A 24,529-nucleotide genomic window follows, 5' to 3' on the forward strand; every position below is an offset into this window, starting at 1 on the left:
CCAGCAGGCTTGTTTAAGGTGAGGCCAGGACCTATGACCTCAGGGCTATGACTGCCATTCTCACTTCTTCAAGGCCACCTCCATTTCCAGCAGGCAGGTGTGTCATAGACAGTAAAATTGAGAGAACTGTTGAGTGAACACCCATATAACCCCCACCTGGATTGTGCAGCCAACATTGTCTATATTGCTTTATCACAAACTGTACAACCTTCCTTGCCACCATCCGTTCGTCTGCCCATCTTACTTTTGTGATGCGTTTCACCAAATGAAATGAAGTCTTAATCTTTGCATGATCTCTTCTGTGATTTTGCTCCGTGGAACACAGACTTACAGAATTAAAGCAAGGCTGGTGACCCATGTGAATGAGGAGAATCTGAGCCATTTCATTTGCTGCTGTTGGGGACACAATGTGAATTGGCGCCTTCTGGTTTAGTTACATGAGACTTCTGGATTGGAAGTGAGGGAGGAGCCTCCTGAGGAAATGGACTGAAATTCCTGCTCTAAGTAGGCTGATTGCCTTCCCAAAGCTCTATTTATAGATCACAGAGGAAATCTGGGTTGGGGGGGTGGGAGTGATCTCACTTCCCACCCCGCTTAATAAAGTTAGTTCAGGTGGGTGCCTAGATAGAAACATAAACACCAATTATCTGAATATACATGTGACGTGGGAATGGGGGTCAGAAAAGCATTTTTGTTCTCTAACTTGAGGACTCCAGCTGAAAACATAAAAGTCACTACTGGCTGGGTGCAGTGGCTCACGCCTGTAATCTCAGCACTTTGGGAGGCCAAGGTGGGCGGATCACCTGGTCAGGAGTTCAAGACCAGCCTTGCCAACGTGGTGAAACCTCATCTCTACTAAAAGTACAAAATTAGCTGGGCCTGGTGGTACATGCCTGTAGTCCCAGCTACTCGGGAGACAGGCAGGAGAATCGCTTGAACCCAGGAGGCAGAGGTTGCAGTAAGCCAAAATTACAGCACTGCTCTCCAGCCTCGGCGTCAGAGTGAGACTCTGTCTTAGGAAAAAAAAAAATTGCCAATGTCCAGTGGCTGTGACTATCGGGCTATTTGTGAGCTTCCCTAATGCCCATGATAGGTGTGCCCCATGCTGTAAAACACATCCACTTATGAAATAAGCAAAGTAGACTCCTGTAAGTAGTAATTTCCTCACAAATTCTGAAAATGTCTTTTCAGTTTGTACTTCGGTATGTACACGTCACATTTTTGAGAAAGTCTAGACTTTAGAAAAGAGCTTTTAGGGTATTCCCAGGTTGTTCCTGGGCTCCTGTCCCCACTCAGGTCACCTCTGCTGGCTTTGTTTGGCTCATCATGACAGCACAGATTCTTCCGTTAGACATTCCCTTTGGTGATCGGAGTCTTCCCAAGCCCTGGTCAAAACTTTGCTTTTCATGGCATGAACTGTATCTTCTCCTTCAGGGAACAGGACTGATTCCATTTTAGATTATTTCTTCCTTCCTTGTTGACAGTTCGCTTTGTGCTCCCCCAAGCCCCTAAACAAGGCCCCTTAATCTCCTCTGGTTTTGTGGTTCCTATGAAAAAGGCAGAAGCCTGTGTGGAAAATCCTCATCCTGCTGTGTTTCAACCAGCTGAGTGCTTTTTGTCTCCCAGAGTGGGAAGGACCTTAACTGTGTTGGTCCAGAAGTGCGGTGCCTGGCGTCAGCAGTTTTGCTTTGGAGAAGGAAGGTAAACGCAGCAACATTTGTTGTGAGGGTAGGGGACTCTTGGGTCTGGTATAGAAAGTCCATTTGTGCTGAGGGGTGGCCCTGCTGGGAGAAGCTGACGCCACTGCCTTCCTGGCACCCTGCCTGTTCTGTCTGCTTTGTTGACTTTGGTGGCTCAAGGGACAAGCCAGGCACTGGCTCATCTTTTCCTGCCTGATTCTCTGGGCAGATTGCTCCATAGGGTCTGCAGGGAAGTAGGGGAAAGTGTGGGTGTGGTCAGAATGGGACCACTATGTGGGCATCTCAGTCCTCATGCTGTGTTATCAGTCTTGATGCTGCTCTTTGTCAGGTGCTTTTAATTAAGGGTCTAAGGAATCATTGCCTTTTACTTTAAGCAGCAATTTAATAATTTAGCTGTCAGGTAATAATAGTACCTTGTGCTCCCCTGGCCATTTTCTCCAGCTAAGTTTTGTGGTGGCATTACTTGATTTCTCTCCTGATACTAATACCCCTGGGATATTGGCCTCACCTATTCACATGGAGTGTGGCTTCTCCAGGAATGTGGGAATCGTTCCCTGGCGATGGTGTCTTGGCTTTCACTGCCCACGTTAGTAGGACCATCCCAGCCTTCTTTTTCTCTATGTAGCCTTTTTTACAGGTCAAGTCCAGACAAGAGAATCTGACTCTCTTCTTGGTATTTTTACAGCTTTCTTGTTTTAGAGGAGAAGTTAAAGGAGCAGGGTGTCTTGATGAACCTGTTAGTGTGATCATATCAGCTTCCCAGAGCAAATTCAGAAAGAAGGCCCTTTGTAACAGGCACAGTGGGTGGGCAGGTGTTTGTTTGTAGAGAGAGGGCTTTCCTCTTGCAACAAGCAGGGCCAGGCATTACCCCATTGAGGCAGTGAGTGAATTGAGAAGTGTGGGAACATCGTTTGGACTCTTCCCCTTGCTCCCATTTTAATGCTTTTTAAAGGAACTGTTTCTCAGGTTTAAATAAAGTGGCAACGTTGACTTGCTAGAATTCATTTATTTTTATTTTATTTATTTATTTTTGAGGTGACTTCTTGCTCTGTCGCCCAAGTTTACTAGAATTTAGAACCACTCCTTCGTGTGTGTATCCATTCTGTCTTTCCAGTCCCCAACGTATGATTTAGAATCTCACCTTCTTGCAGCAGAACCAGTGCTCTGATTTAAGTTACTAGATGTCTCTGTTGTGAAGAACCTGGTTCCAGCACTTTCCATTCTACCAGCCCAGGAGTAGGTTGTGTTCTGTCCTCAGCCATTGGAGTCTTGGGTAGACTGCAGGCCTGATGACAGGCATTGCTCATCTTCCTACAAGAGGCCTTTTCCTTCCTTTGTCCACAGAGCATTGTGGACACACCAGCCACCTGCCTGGAGGAAGGAGCTCCTTCCTACCAGCCTGTAGAGTCTCATTTCTGCTGGAAAGAGAAAAGAATGCCGCAGTCTTGACCTCGGGACCCTACCTAGCTTTCTAAGTGACCTTAGAGATTAAAGGTCTTTGATTTTACAGAAGAAAAACAGCATAAACACTTAGTCTTGTGGGGGTAATTTTTGCCTTTCCTACTAAAAGTAGCATTACCTAGGAGAGCCAGCCTTGTCTCCAACTGGGATGCATCCTTGAAGGACCAAGGGGGGGTCTCTTGTAATACAAGCTTCTAAGAAAACCATCAATGTTTCTGCTCCAGTATTTCCTCAGTAAAGACATTCGCCACCCAGTGACCCAAGCCGTCTCTAAGCTGCTCAGAATTTAGACCTATTCTTTGCTGAGCAGGCACATTATATTCCTATGTAATTGGACATATTTGCCATTGGAGAAAATTCTGAGGACTGTAGTCATTTTAGCCATTAATAGCTGATAGTTCTATAGGTGCCCCTTCCCATATAACATTAGGACTCCTTGTTATATCTAGTTTGTAAGGATCCATAAAGATGAATTGGAATCATCTTCTTAAGAGGTATAGGCTTAAGGAAGCTGAACTGTAAAAGGATCAGTTTCATGCTATACGGCTCAGCATGCAAGCCAAGTGACTGTTCATTCATATTTTCATCAGGAAGCTCTGGCCAGACGCCCTCAAAGGGTTGAGTATGGTAGAGGATTCCATCATTTTAAATGAGAGTACTGCTCATAAGTTCTAGTGGTTCTGAACAGAATAGGTTTGAAAGTCAGATGTAAGATTATGTGTGATGTCAATGTTTACCTTTCTTGGTTAACAAATAAATCTGGTAGTGGTCCTCTGTTTGGACAAAGATACTGAAGATACAGATACTGAAGTTCACAAGTATCATGATGTGAGAGGATAGATCCTCATAGGACTTGTCTCATGGAAAGGACTTCTTTTTTCTTTGAGATGCAGTTTTGCCCTTGTCGCCCAGGCTGGCATGCAGTGTCATGGTCTCAGCTCACTACAACCTCCACCTCCCAAGTTCAAGTGACTCCCCTGCCTCAGCCTCCCGAGTAGCTGGGATTATAGGTGTGCACCACCATGCCTGGCTACTTTTTGTATTTTTAGTAGAGATGGGGTTTTACCATGTTGGCCAGACTGGTCTCGAACTGCTGACCTCAGGCGATCCACCTGCCTTGGCCTCCCAAAGTGCTGGAATTAACAGGCCTGAGCCACCGCACCCGGCCAGGAAAAGACTTTTTAATGCCACTAGATCCTCTCCAGATGCATTCAGGCCTGTGACATCCTCCAGTTCAGTTTCCTGGGTAGCTGGTATTACAGATTTAGATTCTTGTTTTGATGGGCATTCCTCTGTGCAGAGTACTGTGGTGCTGTTGCATTTTCTTTCAGATTTGTTCAGAATCTCGTGGGGGTTTCTGTCATTCAGAATCAGGTACCACTGGAGCATCTTGGAATTCCCCCACCCTGACATCCTGCTGCATTTCCCTGCTCCTTTGACTCCAGTGTAGTTCATGTGCTTGTTTCCTGCTTATTCATGCCAGATTTCTAATCTAAATGGAATTTAGTAAGGTTATTCTGATACAAATATAGATGGCCACAGAGTTTTGTTTTCTTCTTTGCTCTGCTTGAATCACCAGGTTTAATCAATACTTGGAGATTTTTTTAAATGTATTGATTTGATCCTGGATGGAGAGGTGCTAGATTAAGAAAAGCTCCTGAAGGAGCAATTTATTCCTTAGCCAGGGCTTGGCCTGTTTGTTATGGCACAGTGACCAGATTCATTCTGGCCTTTCAGGCGCTATCTCAGTCTCTTTCATTTTTATAAATAAGGGATTCATCTTCCCTGGCCTCAAGATCGTCATAACAGCTGCTTTGCAAGGAAGTCAGTGGAATTGCTTCTTTCCTTCAGCCTTGGAAACTTTATTTTTCATTTTTATCTTTTATTTTTTTAGAGTCTCGCTCTGTCACCTCAGGCTGGAGTTTAGTGGCACATTCTTGGCTTACTGCAACCTCTGTCTCCCGAGTTTAAGCAATTCTCTTGCCTCAGCTTCCTGAGTACAGTAGCTGGGATTACAGGTGTGCACCACCACACCCAGCTAATTTTTGTATTTTTAGTAGAGACGGGGTTTTGCCATGCTGGCCAGGCTGATCTTAAACTCCTGACTTCGGTGATCCACCCTCCTCAGCCTCCCAAAGTGCTGGGATTATCCCCACGTATCCCATGAGCCACCGCACCCAGCCAGAAACTGCTATTTATACTTGGTGGGCTGTGTGTGGAGAAGAGTAAGGACCACTGCTATTGTATCCCTTCTCAACAAATATGAGGCCTGAGAGAGAACCACTATTCCACCCTTTCTGGTCCTCTAAATACACTGATACTTTACCTGCCCTTTTTTCTTTGGTTTCTTTCTAAAAAGTCTTTTTTATTTTATTTTATTTTTGTAGAAATAGGGATCTCACTATGTTGTCCAGGCTGATCTGGAACTCCTGGGCCCATGCGATCCTCCCACCTCACCCTCCGTGGGACTATAAGCATGCGCCACCATGGCCACTCCTTTGCTTTCTGTGTGGGAGCATTTAGATCTGAGGAGCTCTGTGGCTGGACTCTTGAGGTGGGCCGTTCTCGTCCATTATATGCAGCTTTTTCTTCTTTGGCTTTCATTAGCTTTGCTTGCAAGGAGCACTCTAAGAATAATACAGTAACTGTTAAACTCAAGAATTATTTCCCCAAACCTGCTAGCCCAACACCACTGCAGGCAGCAGGAACTAAGGGGAAAAACAGTGGCTAAGGCCTCTGAAAAGGATGAGATAAAGACAGGACAACTACTCTAAACCAGAAATGACTGCCATAGTGGGGATCAATTAAAGGGGAATCAGAGCCCTACTGGACAATAGGACTCCCAGCACTTGGGCAGAAAGTGAGCAGCAAACCTCATCACGATGCTTTGGAAAAGGGCTTTGGGTTGAATTGGTAACCTGATGACAGATGAGGTGGAGGGTAGATGACAGTGAGTGTTAGTACTCATCTTGCTCTGCTGTTTGGACTCAGGAGAGTTGTTCTACATCCTCGTGGTTCCTTCTCGTTTCTCCTTTAAATAAATCGGTTCTCATCCCCCAGGTGATGCGCTGGGCTTTCTGTGTGCCTTAGTTCAGAGGGGGTGACCACCTTGTGTTTTCCTTGGACTGTTATGATCTGCTGCCAAATGTTTCCCCTCCAAGGGGCTGCTACCTGCTAGGTTTTTCATACTCGAATATAAACAACTAGATACTCTCCTTAATCCCCAGGTGTGTGAGCATGTGGGAGCAGTGAAGGAAGCCTCAGAATGTGTTAGGCTTGCCTGCTATAGGAAGAGCCAGAGGAGCTGCCCACCGTCAGGACTGTTTTCATAGTAGGTGTCAGGGCTTTACAGCTACCCTTCACCCTTGTAGTCTTGGCCCCAGATGTCTTGGATTTTCAAAAAGAAAAGCATAACGAATTCGAATCAAGCATAATAAATCTCAGATGCAGTGGGGGTATCAAAGAAAATTACCATCTTCTTACTTTTGTTTGTGGTGAAATGGTTCACATCTCCTAGGAACGGGTTTTTCAGCCATCAAAAAGACTCCCATCTATCTCTTGAAGTTTGTTCATGGGTCTTAATTGATCCTTCCATTTCTGAATGTGAGCAGAGAAGCGTTTGGAGCCAAAAATTAGAAGTTTTTACTCTACCTGTAATGTTTGGAAATTGTATAAAAGTATAAATCCATAAAATTGTATAAATCCATAAAAGTGGAGTAAAGGTCTTAGGCTGATGGATTTGATCCCTCCTTTCTCTCCTTCAGCCTGGCTTTGTTTCATTTGACCCTTGGAAGCTACGTTCTTCACATTCCTTTGTCTCATTTCTCTCTTCACTCGTTTATGTATCTAGGGGGTCAGACTGACAGTTTGGCTAGGATTTTATGGCTAGACTTGGTTTGATTATTTGGTACAGCCCAGGATATGAGGAGCTTCTCTCAGTTGTAGAAAATGCAGAAGCGCTTGTACTTGCTGTTATAAACTAAGGTGATGGCACCTTAGTTTTTTTTTTTGTTTGTTTTTTTTTTTTTTTTTGAGACAGAGTCTTACTCTGTCGCCTAGGCTGGAGTACAGTGACGCAATTTTTGCTCACTAGAACCTCTGCTTCCTGGGTTCAAACAATTCTCCTGCCTCAGCCTCCTGAGAAGCTAGGATTACAGGCGCACACCACCATGCCTGGCTAATTTTTGTATTTTTAGTAGAGACAGGATTTTACTGTGTTGGCCAGGCTGGTCTCAAATTCCTGACTTTGTGATCAGCCCGCCTTGGCCTCCCAAAGTGCTGAGATTACAGGCGTGAGCCACCGCGCCTGCCAACAGTTTTCTAAGTTAGGGTAGTCCCACTTTGCCTGTGGCAGGAGCAGGGAAATATATCCTATCTCTACATTTGAGCACCATGACCATGAAATCCACCCTAGCATACCAGCCTCAGGAAATCTTATGTTTTTTGTTTGTTTTTTGAGACAGTTTCACTATCGCTTAGGCTGGAGTATAGTGGCATGATCTCAGCTCACTGCAACCTGCACTTCCCGGGTTCACTTGATTCTCCTGCCTCAGCCTCCCAAGTAGCTGGTATTACAGACAAAAACCACCATACCCGGCTAATTTTTATATTTTTAGTAGAGATGGGATTTTGCCCTGTTGGCCAGGCTGGTCTTGAACTCCTTGACCTCAAATGATCGCTTGCCTCGGCCTCCCAAAGTGCTGAGATTACAGGCATGAGCCACCATGCCCGGCCAGAAAACTTGGGTTTTAATTTTGGCTGCACCCTTGATTTTGATGGTAGACTTCTGAGGCTGTCTCCATTTCTCCCCTGTACTGTGAGGGTACTAGAGTTTCATAACTGGCATGAGGAAGAGAAGTCTAAGAAAATGGGGAAGGAAATTCTCAATAAGGCTGTGCAGTGATGACTCCCCTTCAGGGGACACTAATGAATTCAGATCCTGCTATGAAGCTCTGATTTTTAAAATTTTTTTAAAATTATTATTATTATTTTTTGTTTTTTTACAAACAGCTCTGGGCATGGATAAAATTATTTTTTAAATGTTTTGTGGTACATCGTAGGTGTACGTTTTTATGGGGTACATGAGATGTTTTGATGCAGACATGCAATGTGAAATAAGCACATCATGGAGAATGGGGTATCCATCCCCTCAAGCATTTATCCAGTGAGTTACACACAAAACAATTACACTCTTTATTTAAAAATCTGCAATTAAGTTATTAACTGCCTATAATCACCCTTTTGTGCTATCAAATAGTAGGTCTTATTCATTCTTTCTGTTGTTTTTTTTTTTTGTACCCATTAACCATCCCACCTCCCCCCACTACCCTTCCCAGCCTCTGGTAACCATCCTTCTATCCTCTGTGTCCATGACTTCAGTTGTTTTGGTTTTCAGATCCCACCAATAAGTAAGAACATATGATGTTTATCTTCTGTTCCTGGCTTATTTCACTTAACATAATGATTTCCAGTTCCACTCATGTTGTTGCAGATGACTGGCCCTTACTCTTTTTTATGGGTAAATCGTACTTCATAGTGTATATGTACCATGTTTCCTTTATCCATTCATCTGTTGATGGACAGCTCTGATGTTTTTGCCAGCAGTTTTGTGATTTGATTTTGCATGTATTTGTGATGGTGAAGTTACCTAGGGAAGAAGACATTAAAAGTATGGGAGTTCTCAGTTGAGCCCTACACCCCAGTATGACTTTCACTCTACCAGGTTTCTTAACAGAATGAGTTGTCTTGCCACCAGCTTGGTTTAAAAAGCACTCTTCTGAGAAAACAGATCCTTTGCGTCAGCTTCTGACCTGGCTGACACCTTTTACTGACAACTGGCCCAAGTGTAGCAGAACTGGGAGAGGCTCCCTTTCCCAAGAGCCTGCTGCCGAGACAGTGGAAGACGGTGTATTATATTGTATTTCCCTTAAGGTAATCTGTAAGAGAGGCTTAAAATTAGGTTACACTTTTGACTTGACAAAGTGTCAATTAAAAAAATATTCATGTTCTCGTTGTTACGCAGAGAGATCTAAGTGAAATGAGAAATCTAAGCAAATGGCTGTTCAGTCACTTCAGAAGAATGGAGACAGCTTACAGAACTTGCTTTGACAGAGCTATTCTGGCTCATTTGTAATAACAGGCTTAGAACCTTCTGTGTTCAAGAGCATGGCAGAAGAAGGTAATGCCTGGTCGTTGTCTCCCTGGGAAGCAGCGTGGAGCTCAAGCCCTTGGAGATGAAGGCAGCAGAGGCCTGTGCCCATGGAGCATCAGCCTCTCAAGGCATCTCTGAAGGCAGCTGAGAAGTTTCCATCCACAGTGGCTCACAGCCAGTACTCTGACCTTTTGCTAAAGTTGGCAGTTACTGAAGTGAAATGAATTCTTTATCAGTAAGTGTCAATTAAAAGAGCTAAGTAAAAGAGAGTGCAAATGTGGACTGTGTCTTTACCTTTCCACAGCAGCTTTGGCCGCATGCCCCTGAGCTCACTTTCTCATCTGTGTGTGTAGCAGGATCACCCAGGAGGAGCGGGTATGCCCCCATATCAGGCTCCTCTTGGCTGCCTGTGGCAAGATGAATGTTCCTATGGTCCTCAGTCTTTCGTGTCTTTGTCAGAGCCTCTGTACATACATCTAGTCACTGTGCGTAATAGAGGCTCCTATGGGATGGGAGACTGTACTGTGGTGCTAGGAGAGGTGGGCCTGGCCATATGCCACATGTGGGAAGAACGAGGAGGAATCTTCTAAGTTACAGGCTGTGTGAATAACAAATATCCCCTTGCCTTTTCTAATACAGACTTTTTTTAACCGGGGTGTCAGTTCTCCAATATTATAGAACGTTTACCACGTGGGAGGCCTGGGGCTTCCCAGCTCCTTTTGTTTACCTGGCAATAGTGCTCCCTTTCTTTAGGATGGAAGAACCCAAGGTTCTCCTGGAACTTCCCCTTGAGGGGACCTGTGGTAGGAAAGAAATATGACAATAATCTCTAACTTCCCAGAGGCTTTATAGTGGGAAGGGAACTTAGAGGCATAAGGCTCTCTGTACAAGTGAAAAACAGGAGACAAGGCTAAGATTTGTGCAGAGTCACGCCAGTGGCTAGGGTGGATGAGAACGTACCTGCTGTCAGCTTCCTGTGTAGCCCCTCTTCCCGTGCACCAGGCCAGCAGCAACCTGGGCACCCACAGCCAGACTCTGGAAAGTCCTGGGTCATTCCTCCCACCCTGATCTGCAGGGAGTGCCTTCAGGGAGGCACTCTAGCCTGCCTATAGGATGTCCACATTCCTGGAGGTGAGGGTTTAACTCCAGCCTAGATTTGGGATGGGCATCACCAGCCAGGCCCCAACCGTTGTACTTTCTCTCCCTTCATCTCTGACGTCTGCCACCTCCACGCTGCTTGGCATCCAGGGTGCTGCATTCAGTGTTTGCTGTGGATAGGTGTGCATGGCATTTAGTTTTGGAAAAATACATTGTGGTATTTCGTTGATGTATTTTTAATTTTAGCCCCAAGACCTTGATCTACTCTTAAAAGTATTGGAATTAATAAATCAAGGAAGATAGTGCTGGTCATTTCTAGAGTGAATGATGAAGCTTGTGAAGTTACTTCGTGAACTCTGAAATTCAGGGACTATCAAGAGAGGTGAATGATTGCGAGCACCTTGCAGACCTTCCACTAAGCTCTGTGAGTGGAAGACTCAATCAGAGAAGGAATGAGAGGAGAGAAACTCCAGACACAGTGCAGTCGCTGCCTTTGTTTAGCAATGAGGAGGGGAAGAGTGGTGTTCTGGATTGGCTGTGACCTCCCTGTGTGTATCTGCCCTCCTCATGCTAGGTGACACTAGAGAAGTATTGGAGATAGTCTCCTGGCTTAGGATTTTTGTGAAAATACAAAGCTCCATTACTGATATTTCTTTTCTTTTTAAAGACACAGGGTCTTGGCCAGGTGCAGTGGCTTACGCCTATAAATCCCAGCACTTTGGGAGGCTGAGGCAGGGGGATCACCTGACTTTAGGAGTTCGAGACTACCCTGGGCAACATGGTGAAACCCCCATCTCTACCAAAAATACAAAACAAAGCCAGGGGTGGTGGTGTGTGCCTGTAGTCCCAGCTACTCCAGAGGCTGAGTTGTGAGGATCCCTCGAGCCTGGGAGGTGGAGGTTGCGGTGAGCAGAGATTGTGCCACTGCATTCCAGCGTGGGTGAAAGAGTGAGACTCCATCTCAAAAAAGAAAAAAAAAATTGAGACAAGGTCTTATTGCGTTACCCAGGCTAGAGTACAGTGGCATGATCATAGCTCACTGTAGCCTCTACCTTCTAGACTCAAGTGTTGCTCCTCCCTTAGCCTCCCAGGTAGCTAGGACTGTAGGCATGCACCACCCTGCCTGGCTATTTTTAAAACTTTTTATAGAGATGAGTTCTTACCATGTGCCCATGCTGGTCTTGAATTCCTAGCCTCAAACGATCCTCCCACGCTTCAGCCTCCCAAAGTGCTGGGGTTACAGATGTGACCCACTGCACCCAGCCTCCCTGTGTTTCTTATAGTTCATTGTATATATTTCTAGATCACCTCAAGGAATATGGCAATATTATTCTTGGAAACTTTTTCCCTACCTCGAGTCTCCCATTAACTAATATTTGAGATAAGGACCTGATTTGTCCTTGACTGAAAAAGAGGAACAAGTCTTGAGTGTTGGTTTGTTTGATTCCTCTCCACCCCCCACCTTGCCCTGGGCATTTCTTTCTCTCTTGCCCCGGGCATTTCTTTCTCTCTTGCCCCCAGGTCAGGCTGCCTGGGTTGGGATCTTAGCTCTGGTCACTCATAGCTGCCTTCCTGGGCCTCCGTTTCCTCATCTGTAAAGTAGGAGTAATAATAGTGCTGGCTCACACCTGTAATCCCAGAACTTTGGAAGGCTGAGGCAGGTGGATTAGCTGAGATCAGGAGTTCAAGACCAGCCTGGCCAACATGGTGAAACCCTGTCTCTACTAAAAATAGAAAAATTAGCAGGGCTGGGTGACAGACGCCTGTAATCCCAGCTACTTGGGAAGCTGAGGCAGGAGAATCGCTTGAGCCTGGGAGGCGGAGGTTACAGTGAGCCAAGGTCGTGCTACTGCACTCCAGCCTGGGTGACTGAGCCAGACTGTGTCTCAATCAATCAATCAATCAAATCAAATAAATTAAAATAAATAATGATGCTTAGAGCAGAGATTCATAGGCCTAAATGCAACAATGTAAATAAATCTCCTAGAACCTGCCTGGCACATAGGAGTGGCTCTAGAAATGTGGGCTGCCGCTCTTATTTTTTTCTTCTTCCTTCATGCCCTCCCCACTCCATGGAAGAGCTAAATGATCAGTGGACTCAGAGCTGCTGTGGAGAGAGAACGGAGACCTTTCAGGCTGCTCTTGGCCCTTCTCATAATACCTGGCACCCCATGTGTCTTGTATCGGGGAAAGCCAGAGAGGGCTTTTTGGAAGAACTGACTGCTGGCTCTGCCCCAGCTCACCCTGCTGCTCCCTCAGCAGTGCATGTGTGTCCTTTGCCTCTCACAGGGCCCAGCAAACCGACAGGTGCAGACCTGGTCCTGCAGGAATGCAGAATGGGCATGTCTCACCCTACTTCACGTGAGAGATAGGCTGTGTCCCTGTGACCCTTGCTAAGTAACTCTTGTGCTTTCACATAAGAAAAAAAGAGAATGTGCTTTCATGGTAGGAGAAATTATACCAATCCCATTGCCTTGGTAATTATAGTATTCCAAGTGATAGCAGGCAGCTAGAGCTGAAGATGAGGGAAAGCAAAAATGATAAGAAAGCCTGGGGGAGGCTGTTCACTTCTCACTCTAGTACAGTCTGCCAACCCAGAGGTGCCTGTGGCTGAAGCTCCTCACTGGGGTTGGCAGGTCACCCCTGCATGTTGTAGGGCTGGACGTGTTAGCACCTCCCTGAGTCGGGGATGCCTTAGACTACTGCCATCAACAGCAACTCCTCAACTCCTCCAGGATTTTGTTGTTTGTTCTGGCCAGAGCCACACTCTAGCTGTTTGTCACTTACACCTTTGTAGTAGCAGTGCCAACTGTTGTGACTTCTAGCTGAGATCAGGGATAATAAGTATAGGCATTAGGGTGTGGGGGGACTTAATTTTTTTTAGTTATGAAAGTAATTTGAGTTCATCATCACAGAATCAAACAATATAGGAAACTTAAAGTTAAGGGTCTTATCCCTTCTTCTGCCCTGATCTCCCTGCTCTTGGGTGACCAGGTAGCCCTTGTGAAACATGGGTGTGTATGCTCAGAAGTATATCCTTCCTTATGCGTGTGCAAGCATGAATGGGTTTTCTTTGTTTGCTAAGGGTGTCACATTCTACATGTCTGTAAGTTGCTTTTTTATTTTCCCTTTAATTCAGCTTGTGGACAAGTCAGTATATGGAATTTTTACCCTTTTGGAGGCTACTAATAGCCCTTCCTATGGACATTCCGCCAATTATTGGCCAGATCACAATTAACTTTAGAGACAAGAGGACTGTTGGAAAGTCCTATATGTGGAAGCCGCTGCTGCTGCCCCTCTGTCAGGTGACTGTCCTTCTGAGCCCTGTACCTGTTGGGAGGGCTTCTCTGGAGAGCAGGAGTGCATGGACTTGGCCAAGCACCTAGGAAGGGAAGTAGGAGTGAGATGCCAAATCACAGGGTCCGAAGGTATCTCTGCAGCCAGGCTCCAAACTTGTTTCCCATTCAGTTCCAGAAGCTCAGTGGTAGAGACAAGAGTGTGGAGACTTTCTTTGAAGAAACTGACCACTGCAGAAAAAAGACTAAATAGATACTAATGTTTGATCACAAATGAAAAAGCTCCCTGGCACCTCTATTACAAAAAACCCAAATAAAGTATCAGCTAATTGATCTAATAATATATTGAGGACATATATCACAAGTGCTGTTTTCCCCCAAAAGATAAGACTGGTTCAACATCAGAGACCCTGTTATATCAATAGACCACAGAAGGGGACGACATGATTATGTCACTTGATACAGAAAACAAATTTGATGAGTTCATTGCCATTTTATGTTTAACATTCTCAACAAAATAATGAGAAAGAAACAGTTTGATTTTGAAATGTCGTACCAAAAATCTACAGCAAACGTTTATTCAGTGGAAGTTTTTTATTTTTTTGAGACAGAGTTTTGCTCTGTTGGCCAGGCTGGAGTGCAGTGGTGCAATCTCGGCTCGCTGCAGCCTCTGCCTTCCGGATTCAAGCCGTTCTCCTATCTCAGCCTCCTGAGTAGCTGGGATTATAGGCATGCGCCACCACACCCGGCTAATTTTTGTGTTTTTAGAGGAGCTGGGGTTTCACCATGTTGGCCAGGCTGATCTTGAACTCCCAACCTCAGGTGATCTACCTGCCTCGGCCTCCCCAAGTGCTGGGATTACAGGCATGAGCCACCACGCCCAGCCAGGAAGAAATTTTGTTAAACATAATAGTGGAGGTACTGACCAACAGGTTAAGGAAAGGAAAATTAAAGAAGGAACAAGAAAACACTTTATTTTTACTTGATATGAACAGATGTGAACAAAATCCTGTCAAATTAAATTGACTTTCTCTAAGCCATCAATAATCAACTAGAAATATCTTTTTTTTGAGCTTTTATATTTGCCTTTATTCTTTTTTAAAACACTACTATAGTTGATTAAAAGAAAAACAAGAGCAAGTAGTGAGCATATTATGATTACAGTCCTTACTCATTCACTACCGCACTTAAAATGCCAGCAGTGAGTGTTATTCACTGGCCCATTAAGAGGTCTGACACTGAACACCACCTCTGGGATGATGTTCATCATCCTCATATGCTTCTCCGTTGTAATGGCGCTATCTTTCCTGATTTGGATCAAAGTCCACCAGTTCTTCTTGATCCATCTCATCAGTCTCTTCCACTTCCATCCTCTCCAGTAGGAGTTTTTCCAGCAAAGACAGTTTATCAGGAGAGAGAAAGCCATTCTCAGGAAAGTTTACCTTAAATTCAATGATTAGGCAACCCTTTTCATATGGTCTATGATAAATTGGCATGCCTTCATTTAATACACACTTGATATCTCCATGCTTGACAATCTGACCTGGATGAGAGGTGATGACTATGGTTCAGTTGTCAAGAGTAGATACTGGCTTTTGGAAGCCACACAGTGCTTCAACCAGCTGTACGTCCATACACATGAAAAGGTCTTTTCCTTGTCAAGTAAAATCAGCATGGTCCTTCTGATCTAACACAATGATTATATCTCCTGGCTCCAGCTCTCGTTCTTGGTCTCCTTCACCATGGAATGTTACCTTCTGGCCATCTTTCATGACTTTGTCAATATGAACTTCTAGAATCTTCCTCTCTCGAATTATCTTCCTTCCATTGCAGGTTTTACATCTATCTTTAGGACTGATCCGCTCCCCGTGGCCCTGGCACTTCATGCACACAGGCTGACTGCTGAACCATTCTAGGTCCTGTCTGATGAGTTCTTATTTGCATTCTAGTACCTCGGCAATTGGGACAGTACTCTACTGCTCCTTTCTTACCTCCTCTACCTTCACGTTTGTCACAAATCACATTCTTTTGCAGAGCCAGTTTTCTTGTTGCACCATTATATAAGTCTTCTAGGGTAACTGAGAGCTGATGTACAACATTTTTACCTCTCCTTTCTCTCTGCATCCTTCCTCCTCCTCCAAAAAACATAACAAAGATGTCCATGGGGGAGCCAAAACCACCGCCTGCTCTACCCTCTTTAATTGCCTGTTCTCCTCCTTTGTCATATAATTCCCTTTTCTTTGCATCAGAGAGAACTTCGTAAGCTTGAGAAATCTGTTTAAACTTCTCTCCTTCATTTGGATTCTTATCAGGATGGTACTTCAAGGCCAGTTTCCTATAAGCCTTTTTCAATTCTTCCTGAGTAGCATTGGGTTTGACTCCCAAAACATCGTAGTAAGTGGTTTCTTTCACCATCCTCTACTGCCAGTGAGCGGGCTGAGGTCGGTGTGTGAGGGAGTGGGAAGGAGCGCGGAGCTGTGCGCAGCTCGGGCAGCTACCGCACCTCCGCCTCTCCCTGAGCGTTCTGGAAAGTTCCTCCTAGAAATATTGTAAGAAACAAAACAATAGCAGAAGAAACTATAAAGTTTTTCTCATTAACTTAAACGCTATGTAGAACCTCTCTGGAAGATCCAAATACATGGAAAGACATTCTATGTCCTTGCATGAGATATAGTATTATAAAATGATACTCTTCTTTTCTCCTTGACTTAGAAATTCAGTGCTATTTCAGTAACTGTGGGGTAACAAAGTACTCCAAAACATAATAGCTTAAAACAGTAATAATCATTATATCTCACAGTTTTTGTGAACCAAGCATTTGAGAGCAGCTCTGCCAGGCATTTTTGGCGTTTTAAGCCTCTCTTGAGGTTGCAGTCCTATAGTCACTGTGGCTGTGACCATCTCAAAGGTCTCACATGCCTGATGTCTGGTCTGGGAAGACTCAAGCAGTCGGGGTCTGGGACAGCTGCAGTTCTCCAGCATCTCTGTTTCCTGTGTATGTTTTCCATGTGATCTCTCCAATGTGGTGCCTTCTGGGTCACTGCACTAAGTACATGTTGACTCAGGGCTCGCACAGCCCTTGTCCCAAAAGAGAACCAAGTCGAAGCCATTTTATCTTTCTGACTGCCCCTTGGAAGTCACACAGCACATTCTGTTGTTTGAGGCAGGTGGGGAGGTCACTCCAGGTACAAGGGAACATAGACCCCATGTCTCAATAGAGGAGTGCTAATATCAGATTGTAAGAAGGTCATGTGGGATGAGATTTATATTGGTGCAGCTATCTTTGGAAAATACAGTCTGCTACAAGTAAAACTCATTCAGAATTCTAATTGGATTTTTTTGAAGAAATTTTATTTTTAAATGCATTTGGATTACCTAAGTTAAACTTTAGAAAGAAGAGAAAAGGGAACTTTAAGCTTCCAAACCATTGTATTAAAAGCAATTGATGTCTGCGCAAAAACAGGTAATAGACAAATGAAATAGAATAAAGATCTCAGAGGAGGACCCATGTACATATGGGAATTTAATATACAATAAGGAGGCACTATGAAGCAATGGAAAAAGGATAGATTGCTTAATAGATAATGTTAGGGGAATTGACTAATTAACATGAAGAATCATTAACTGGCTCTGCACAGAATATCACACACAGTGGTCGACTCTAGAAGGGTTAAAGACGTACATGAGAATGGTAACATGACAAAATTAATACATCTATTATCTACAAATCTGAAATCCAGAACTCTCTGAAAACTAAACGCTTTTTCTTAACCCACATGGCAGCAAAATTTGAGCTGAGGTGAAGCTATTTATAATCATTTATTTATCCTGCTTAATGTGAATATCACACAATTCACTGCAGCTTTAAAAAACTATTATTATAAAAACTTTCAAACATTCAGAAAAATTAAAAAATAGTACAAAAGGGCCAGGCACAGTAGCTCATGGCTTTGATCTCCGTGTTTGGGGAGGCTGAGGCAGGCGTATCATTTGAGGCCAGGAATTCAAGACCAGCCTGGCCAACAATAGCAAGACCTTGTCTCTACCAAACAAACAAACAAACAAACAAAAAAAGCTGAGCATCATTGCGTGCACCTGTAGTCTCAGCTACTCGAGAGACTGAGGTGGGAGGATGGCTTAAGCCCGGAGGTCGAAGCTGCAGTGAGCTGTGATCACGCCAGTGTACTCCAACCTGGGTGACAGAGCAAGACCCTGTCTCAAAAAGTCATGAACCAATTAATACAAGCCAGGCCAAGGTCAGTTTCAGTTTGCCGTGGGCACCAGCAGTGGGGCAGCTGTGCTACTGTGGCCAGTCCTTTTCTCCAGTGGCAGAGTGGGGCTCTGATCCATACCTACTGTTCCTTTTTCACATATTGTCTAGTTGATTGGTTTTGCCTTTTAAAGCCAAACTCAAATATTTGTCCAAAAAGCTACAGACACAGTGATCCTGCTATAATAGCAGGACCTTTGGAGGAAGACTACCCCAGGTGTGTGTGAGGGCCTCGGAGACCAGCTGCTGCAGTGGATAAGCAGGGCCGGGGCTGCTGCTGGGGTCCAGCATCTGTGCAACAAGCTCCTCACGACTTCTGTAGCCACACAATCCACTCCCTCCAAGGCATAAAATGAAATCGCCCTAATCATTGCTTTAAATTTGGCCTTGGTAGCCAAGGCCAGGGAACACATTTCCCTTTTCACCTAACATCTATTCCCTTACTTGTCTGAGTCTTTTTTTTTTTTTTTTTCCTATTCTGTGAAATGGGCCAGAAGTTCCTCACTCAGTTATTTTGGGTACATTAAAAAATGTGAGGGCCCCACCCCCTCCTCCCTTGCTTCATTCAGAAAATGGATAGAATCAAGCTGATGCTGGAGGAACACCAAAGGGACCCAAGAAAGTCAGAAAAATGGTACTTTCTGTTGCTCTTTAGCTAAAGGGGTGAATAGGGTTAATTGGCTCATCATTTTAAAGATCTGAGTTGTTTAACCAAAGTTAGGATGTAGTCTTTTAGTAGCACTATTGCCTTTAAGAAAAAGGGGGAAAAAGACAGCAAGAAGAGTTACTTTGCACATAGACATCTCCAGTTTGGCAGCATCATTTGTTTGGGGCGGAGGGTTATTTTTTTCCTCTGATCCTGCTATAAATGTTATTCTTCACTGCTCTCCTCTATTTCCTGTGTCCACCATCTTTGCCCAGGTGTTTAAGTCTGTTCCCTTAAATGGTTTCCCTTCAGGGCTCAGTCTTGGGTCTTTGTACATTCTCCTGGAGTGGGCTCATCTGGGCTTTTAAAAACTGTTTGTAACCTAATCCACATCTCCAGTCCAGATCTTCCCCCTGGGCCTCAGCCCATCACAGCAGATAAACCAGCTATTTCCACTTGTATGTTTCTCACTTTCCTGTAGCTTGGTATGCCCAAAACTCTACCATCATCTTCACCCCTGCCCGCTTTCTAGCAGCCTGTTCCCCTTAGAGAGTTTATGTCTCTGCGAAAACCACCATTTACCCAGTTGCCCAAGCAAGCCACTTGAATATCATTAACTTCTACACCCCTAATTCTCTGACTTCTAAGCTAATAACATGTCCAAGAGAGCAAACCCTTTAAAAATCGTTTTAATCCATGCACTTTCTGCCAGAGCCAGGGAGAAAATATAAGGGGATGCCAAAAAGCTCAGTAATCAAGACAAATAATTGTTCAGAGTTGGGTTGACCAGATGTCCCTTCTGGATTCTGAATCCAACAGATGGCCCATTGGGCAGCCGGCCCAGGGGCCCCAGGAGCGTAGGGACCTTAATGTTTGGCAGGGCAGCAGGGCAGCCTAGCCCAGGCTGGCCTCTCCATTCACACTACCAATAGCCTGAATGACTGCAGTGACTCCCAACTGCTCTGCAAGCTTTTAGACCCCTGCCAATCCATTTACTGCACCATGGCAAAAGTAGTATTTCTGAAATATAAGCCACCTCTGAACTGTTGGATAGTCCTGCAGTTTCTGGAATGATGCACCTAAACCCCCAATGAGCCTTGCCCACTGACCCTGCTTTCCTCTTTAGTGTCCATGTCTACATTTTTTTGCCACTCTGTCAGCATTTTTCAAAAGGAAACTTATTTATTGCAGTTTAATCTCCATACAAAGAAGTGCTTATATTGCATTGTAAGTATACATCCTGATGCATTTTCACGAACTAAACACTTCTGTGTAACCGGCATCCTGGGAATCCCCCCCGCCTCGCCCACCATACCCCTTCCCAGTTGCAGCTTACATAGCAGGTACTGTTTTCTAGACCTGGAACAGCGTGGACTTGCCTTGCCTGTTTTGTACCTTAAGTAGATAGGATCAGACAGTGATCCCAGGCACTCATGTGTCTGCCTCCTTCACTCAGATCGTGTCTGAGAGCCACCCATCTTGTTCTGTAGGACTGTAGACTTTTCATCATCTTGCTATAATAGTTTTCCATTGAATGAATAAACTATGCTTTATTTATTCTTGTACTGTTGCTTCATAACAAAATACCCCAAACTCAGTCGCCTACGACAACTACTTATCATGATCACGGACTCCGTGGGTCAGGTACTGTATTTGTGTAGGACACAGCAGAAGCAGCTAGTTTCTGCTGGTCTATGATGTCTGGGGCCTCAGCTGAAAACTAGAAGGTTACTTATTTTTTTTTTTTTTGAGACAGAGTCTCACTGTGTTGCCCTGGCTGGAGTGCAGTGGTGCAATCTCAGCTCACTGCAACCTCTGCCTCCCTGGTTCAAGAGACTCTCCTGCCTCAGCCTCCCAACTGGCTGGGATTACAGGCACCCAGTAGCACACCTGGCTAATTTTTATACTTTTAGTAGAGACAGGGTTTCACCATGTTGGCCAGGATGGTCTCAAACTCCTGACCTCAAGTGATCTGCCTGCCTTGGCCTCCCAAAGTGCTGGGATTATAGGTGTGCCACTGCGCCCGGCCACAGGTGTCTTTGGATGGCTCATTCCCTCACATGTCTGGTTCTCCACAGAGACCTCAGCAAGGGCTGTTGATCCAAATGCTGATGGTGGCCTCTCCATGTGGCCTGGGCTTCCTTACAGCATGGTGGCAAGCTTCCAAGGGTGAGGGTCCTGAGAGCTGGGCAGTGGCTCCATCTTTTGTGTGACTTAGCCTTACAAGTCATAGCATTTTGGCCGTACTCTGGGTCAGAATAATCCCAAGCCCATCCAGGTTCAAGGGGAGAGAAAACAGATTCCAGTGTTTGGTGAAGAGCGGCAAGGTTCTAGAAGTACGTGTGGGACTGGAAATAGTCGTGAGGCTGTTTTCGGAAAATACAGCCTACTGCATGCGTCAGCTGCTGATAGGTGTCTACCTTTCTGATCCAACCATATCATTATTCTCCCTTTGTTTTGAAAGAATACTCTGTGTCACCCCGGGGCCTTTGCACACGATGTCCCCTCTACCTGGAACTCTTTCTTTCTTACCCCTGACTCCTGCACCTGGAATACCCCTTGTCTGCCTGGCTGACTTTTGCTTATCTTCTATTTTTTATTATTTTTGAGACGATCTTCCTGGCTGGAGTGCAGTGGCACAATCATGGCTTACTCTAGCGTCAATCTCTCAAGCTCAGTCGATCCTCCCACCTCAGCCTGCCAAGTAGTTGGCACTATGAAGTGCATGCCACCATGCCCAGTTAATTTTTTTTTTTTTTTTGATTACCAGATGCATGGTATGCAGTCCAATTTTTTGTCTTTTTTGTAGAGATAGGGTTTTGCCATGTTGCCCTGGCTGGTCTCGAACCCCTGGACTCAAACAGTCCTCCAGCCTCAGCTTCCCAAAGTGCTGGGATTACAGGTGTGAACCACCATGCCTGGCCTCTTTATCTTTTAGACTCAGCCTAAACTTTCCTTCTTACAAGAAGGCTTTCCCAACATCACTGTCATCCCAACCCACTGGCCCCAAAGGGCAGTGCAGGCCCCACTCCTAGTTCCATTTGGGACCTTGTCGTGTCCCTGTCACAATGCTGATCACAAGGTAGTGCTCTGGGGCTTGTTTACTTGTCTGGATCCCTCATCAGAGTTTAAGCTCCAGGAAGGAGCTCTCCCTGCCCCTTGTACTGTTCAGCGTCCAGTTCGGTGCCTGACACAGAGTAACCTGCTAAGTTAAGTGGAGAAAGTGGATTCAGCCTCAGTGTCCACCTGCTAGAGACAATAACATATGCACAAAATTACTAACACAGTTTAGAACATAGGATTAGCTATGTTGTAGTATACACACACACACTTGTGCAAGTGTCAAGTGTTAGAGCAGGAAGCAATTTCAGGTGTAGATTGTCCCATTGAACCCCTCCTTTTGCAAGTAAGAAATGTAAACAGAGCTGCGACGTGGCTCATCCAGTTGGAAGCAGATGGCCTTGTGACCAGCAATCCTAGGCCCTCACTGTGAGGAAGGCATTGCAACAAAGGCCTCCATTTGAGCCCCTCCAGCTTCATCTCTGAGATGCAGGGACTATGTTGATGTAGTCATGGGCCTCAGTGCTACTGTTCATCACACACACAACCAGTTGTCTTGTTGGCGAAATAAAGCATTTAAAAAACTGAGGGGCCAGGTGTAATCCTATACTTTGGGAGGCCAAGGTGGGAGGATTGCTTGAGCCCAAGAGTTGGAGACAGCCTGGGTAATATAATGAGACACCCCCCTAGTGTGTGTGTGTGGTGTGTGTGTGTACATACATATAAAATTGAGGCAAGACTTTGCAGAATTGTTGATTGCTTGCTAGTTTTTATTAATAGTTCTTATTTTTCCTTTTTTTTTTTTTTCCTTTTTGGACCACCCTCCAGTACATGGTGTTGAGTTAATGCTATTCCATGTTTGACACACTGTTGCTGGTCTCACTGGTCTTGGCAGGGGGGCTGTTGAAAAAACGCTGGGCGTGGTGGCTCAGGCCTGTAATCCAAGCACTTTGGAGCCCAAGGCAGGCAGATCACCTGCGGTCGGGAGTTCAAGACCATCCTGACCAACGTGGTAAAACCCTGTCTTAAAATAAAAATAAAAAATAAATGTGCGCTTTGAACGAAGAGACCTTCCCAACAGGCTTTGTGTGAGCAACATGGCTGTTTATTCACCTGGGTGCAGATGGGCTAAGGCCAAAAAGGGCATTAGCAAAGGGCAGTGGGATAGGAGTTGGTTTTATAGGTTTGGGTAGTTTTTTTGGGGGGTGGGGGTGTTGCAGAGTAAGTTCGGTTACAGTGGAAGGGGGTAAGGGCAAAGGAGTATACATGACCACAAGTTCAGTTACGATGGCAGAGTTGGGTGAGAGGTATTTACATTATCATAGAACAGTTAAGATGACAGGGTTGGGTGAGGAGCTTGTCCGGGGAAGCGCCGCCACAGCCCGGTGATTAGGGACAATGGCGAATGCAGCAGGGGGCGGTGGGAGACATCAGCAGAGGCCAGCAGGACTTCATGGAGACCTGACAGCTTTCTTGGTTTTATTCCTTCATACATTGACCTCTTCCTTTCATTCCTGTTGCCTATTCCCTCCATAGACAACCATGTGAATATATTTGATGTATTGGTTTATTATCAATTGCTGCTTTCTATGCATACATGGGTTTTGTGTGTATGGTTTTGTTAATCTAAGGTTTTAGTTGCGTGCATGTTTTTAACTTAAGTAAAATGGCACAAATGGCTTGATGCTACGAATCCTTTTGTTTCCTTTTCTGTCAGCACTGCTTTTGGATCTGTCCAGTGTATATGTTTCATCCATTGCTTGTGGCTTCTGCATAGTATTCATCATGTACATGCTCTTCGGGGGCCTTGCCCATTCTTACGGGGATCATCTGGTACCCGACACGGTCATGTCACCAACATCCTTGTGCTGTCTCTGGTTGACCTGTGTGAGGATTTCGCTAGGAAATACACTCAGAAATAGGGTTGCTGGATCATAGACCGGTGAACTTTCTGGTTCACTTCTGAGGACTCAGAAGACATGATTATGTCCCCTTTCTCTCACTATTTTCTCGTAAATGTCAGGAAGGTAGGTTGCTTAAAATACCCTAACTTTGAGCCTAGCTCTAGAATCTTGCAGCAATACCATCCAGAGAGCAGAGGTAAAGATTGGTATTTTATTCTCTGTGGGTTGGTTTGTGGTTTGCATTTATTCACTCTGAATTATTGACACTCATGCTGCGCCTTCTGTGTGCATGTGTAAAATGAGCCACGGACTGCTGGTCTGTTCTGCTCTTTTGCTGTCCATGGCCATTTCTAGACCTCCTGTGCAGAGGCAGTGCGGTGCTATGGAAGGAGGCATGCAGTGGAGTCAGGCCAGCACGAGCACACCTTTGGCTTCTCTGCATGTGTGTTAGCCCCATCCCTAAGTTGGGGTCATGCCCACCTGGTGAGGCTCCATGTGCCAGCACATAGCACAGAGCCTACTGGGTGACCCTTCCAACAGTCCCTTGAGAGGAGAGGGCACAGTGCCCCGTAAGCTGGTGTCTAAAGGGTATAGAGCTGTATTTAAGTCTTTACCATCACATTGTGAAATATTTACGGGTGGATTTATTTAATGTCTGGAATTGTCTTCAAAATAATCTAGTGCAGGGAGAGTGAGTTGGGATAAAAATCAGATGACCATATAATTTATCATTTAATCGCAAGCATGTTTGAAACTGGAAGAGGGAGCTATTAATTACACCAAGATGACAAGCTTAAACTGGGGTTGTTCCAGCGGACCAAGACATGGGCACCTCACTGGAAAATCAGACAGGACTGGCCCTGATTTGATCATTGTTGAAGCTGGGTGATGAGTACCTGGGAGCTCACTGTATTCTATTTTTTTGTCTGAAAATTTCCATAAT

At 45.0% G+C, this 24,529-nt stretch overlaps 1 protein-coding gene and 1 pseudogene across 4 annotated transcripts in view; one reads left to right on the plus strand and one right to left on the minus strand.

Moving 5' to 3' along the window:
* The window catches only part of ZNRF1 (zinc and ring finger 1), a 123,744-nt gene that overhangs the window by 62,892 nt on the left and 36,323 nt on the right, over positions 1 to 24,529 (plus strand). The gene's annotated exons all lie outside the window — the stretch shown is intronic.
* LOC116555630 lies at positions 14,788 to 16,237 on the minus strand (annotated as a pseudogene). The gene has a single exon (XR_004270608.1). The product of XR_004270608.1 is annotated as a dnaJ homolog subfamily A member 1 pseudogene (transcript).

Source organism: Sapajus apella, unplaced genomic scaffold (genome assembly GCF_009761245.1).
Source record: "Sapajus apella isolate SASKATOON/1434 unplaced genomic scaffold, GSC_monkey_1.0 scaffold15, whole genome shotgun sequence".
Lineage (NCBI taxonomy): Eukaryota > Metazoa > Chordata > Mammalia > Primates > Cebidae > Sapajus > Sapajus apella.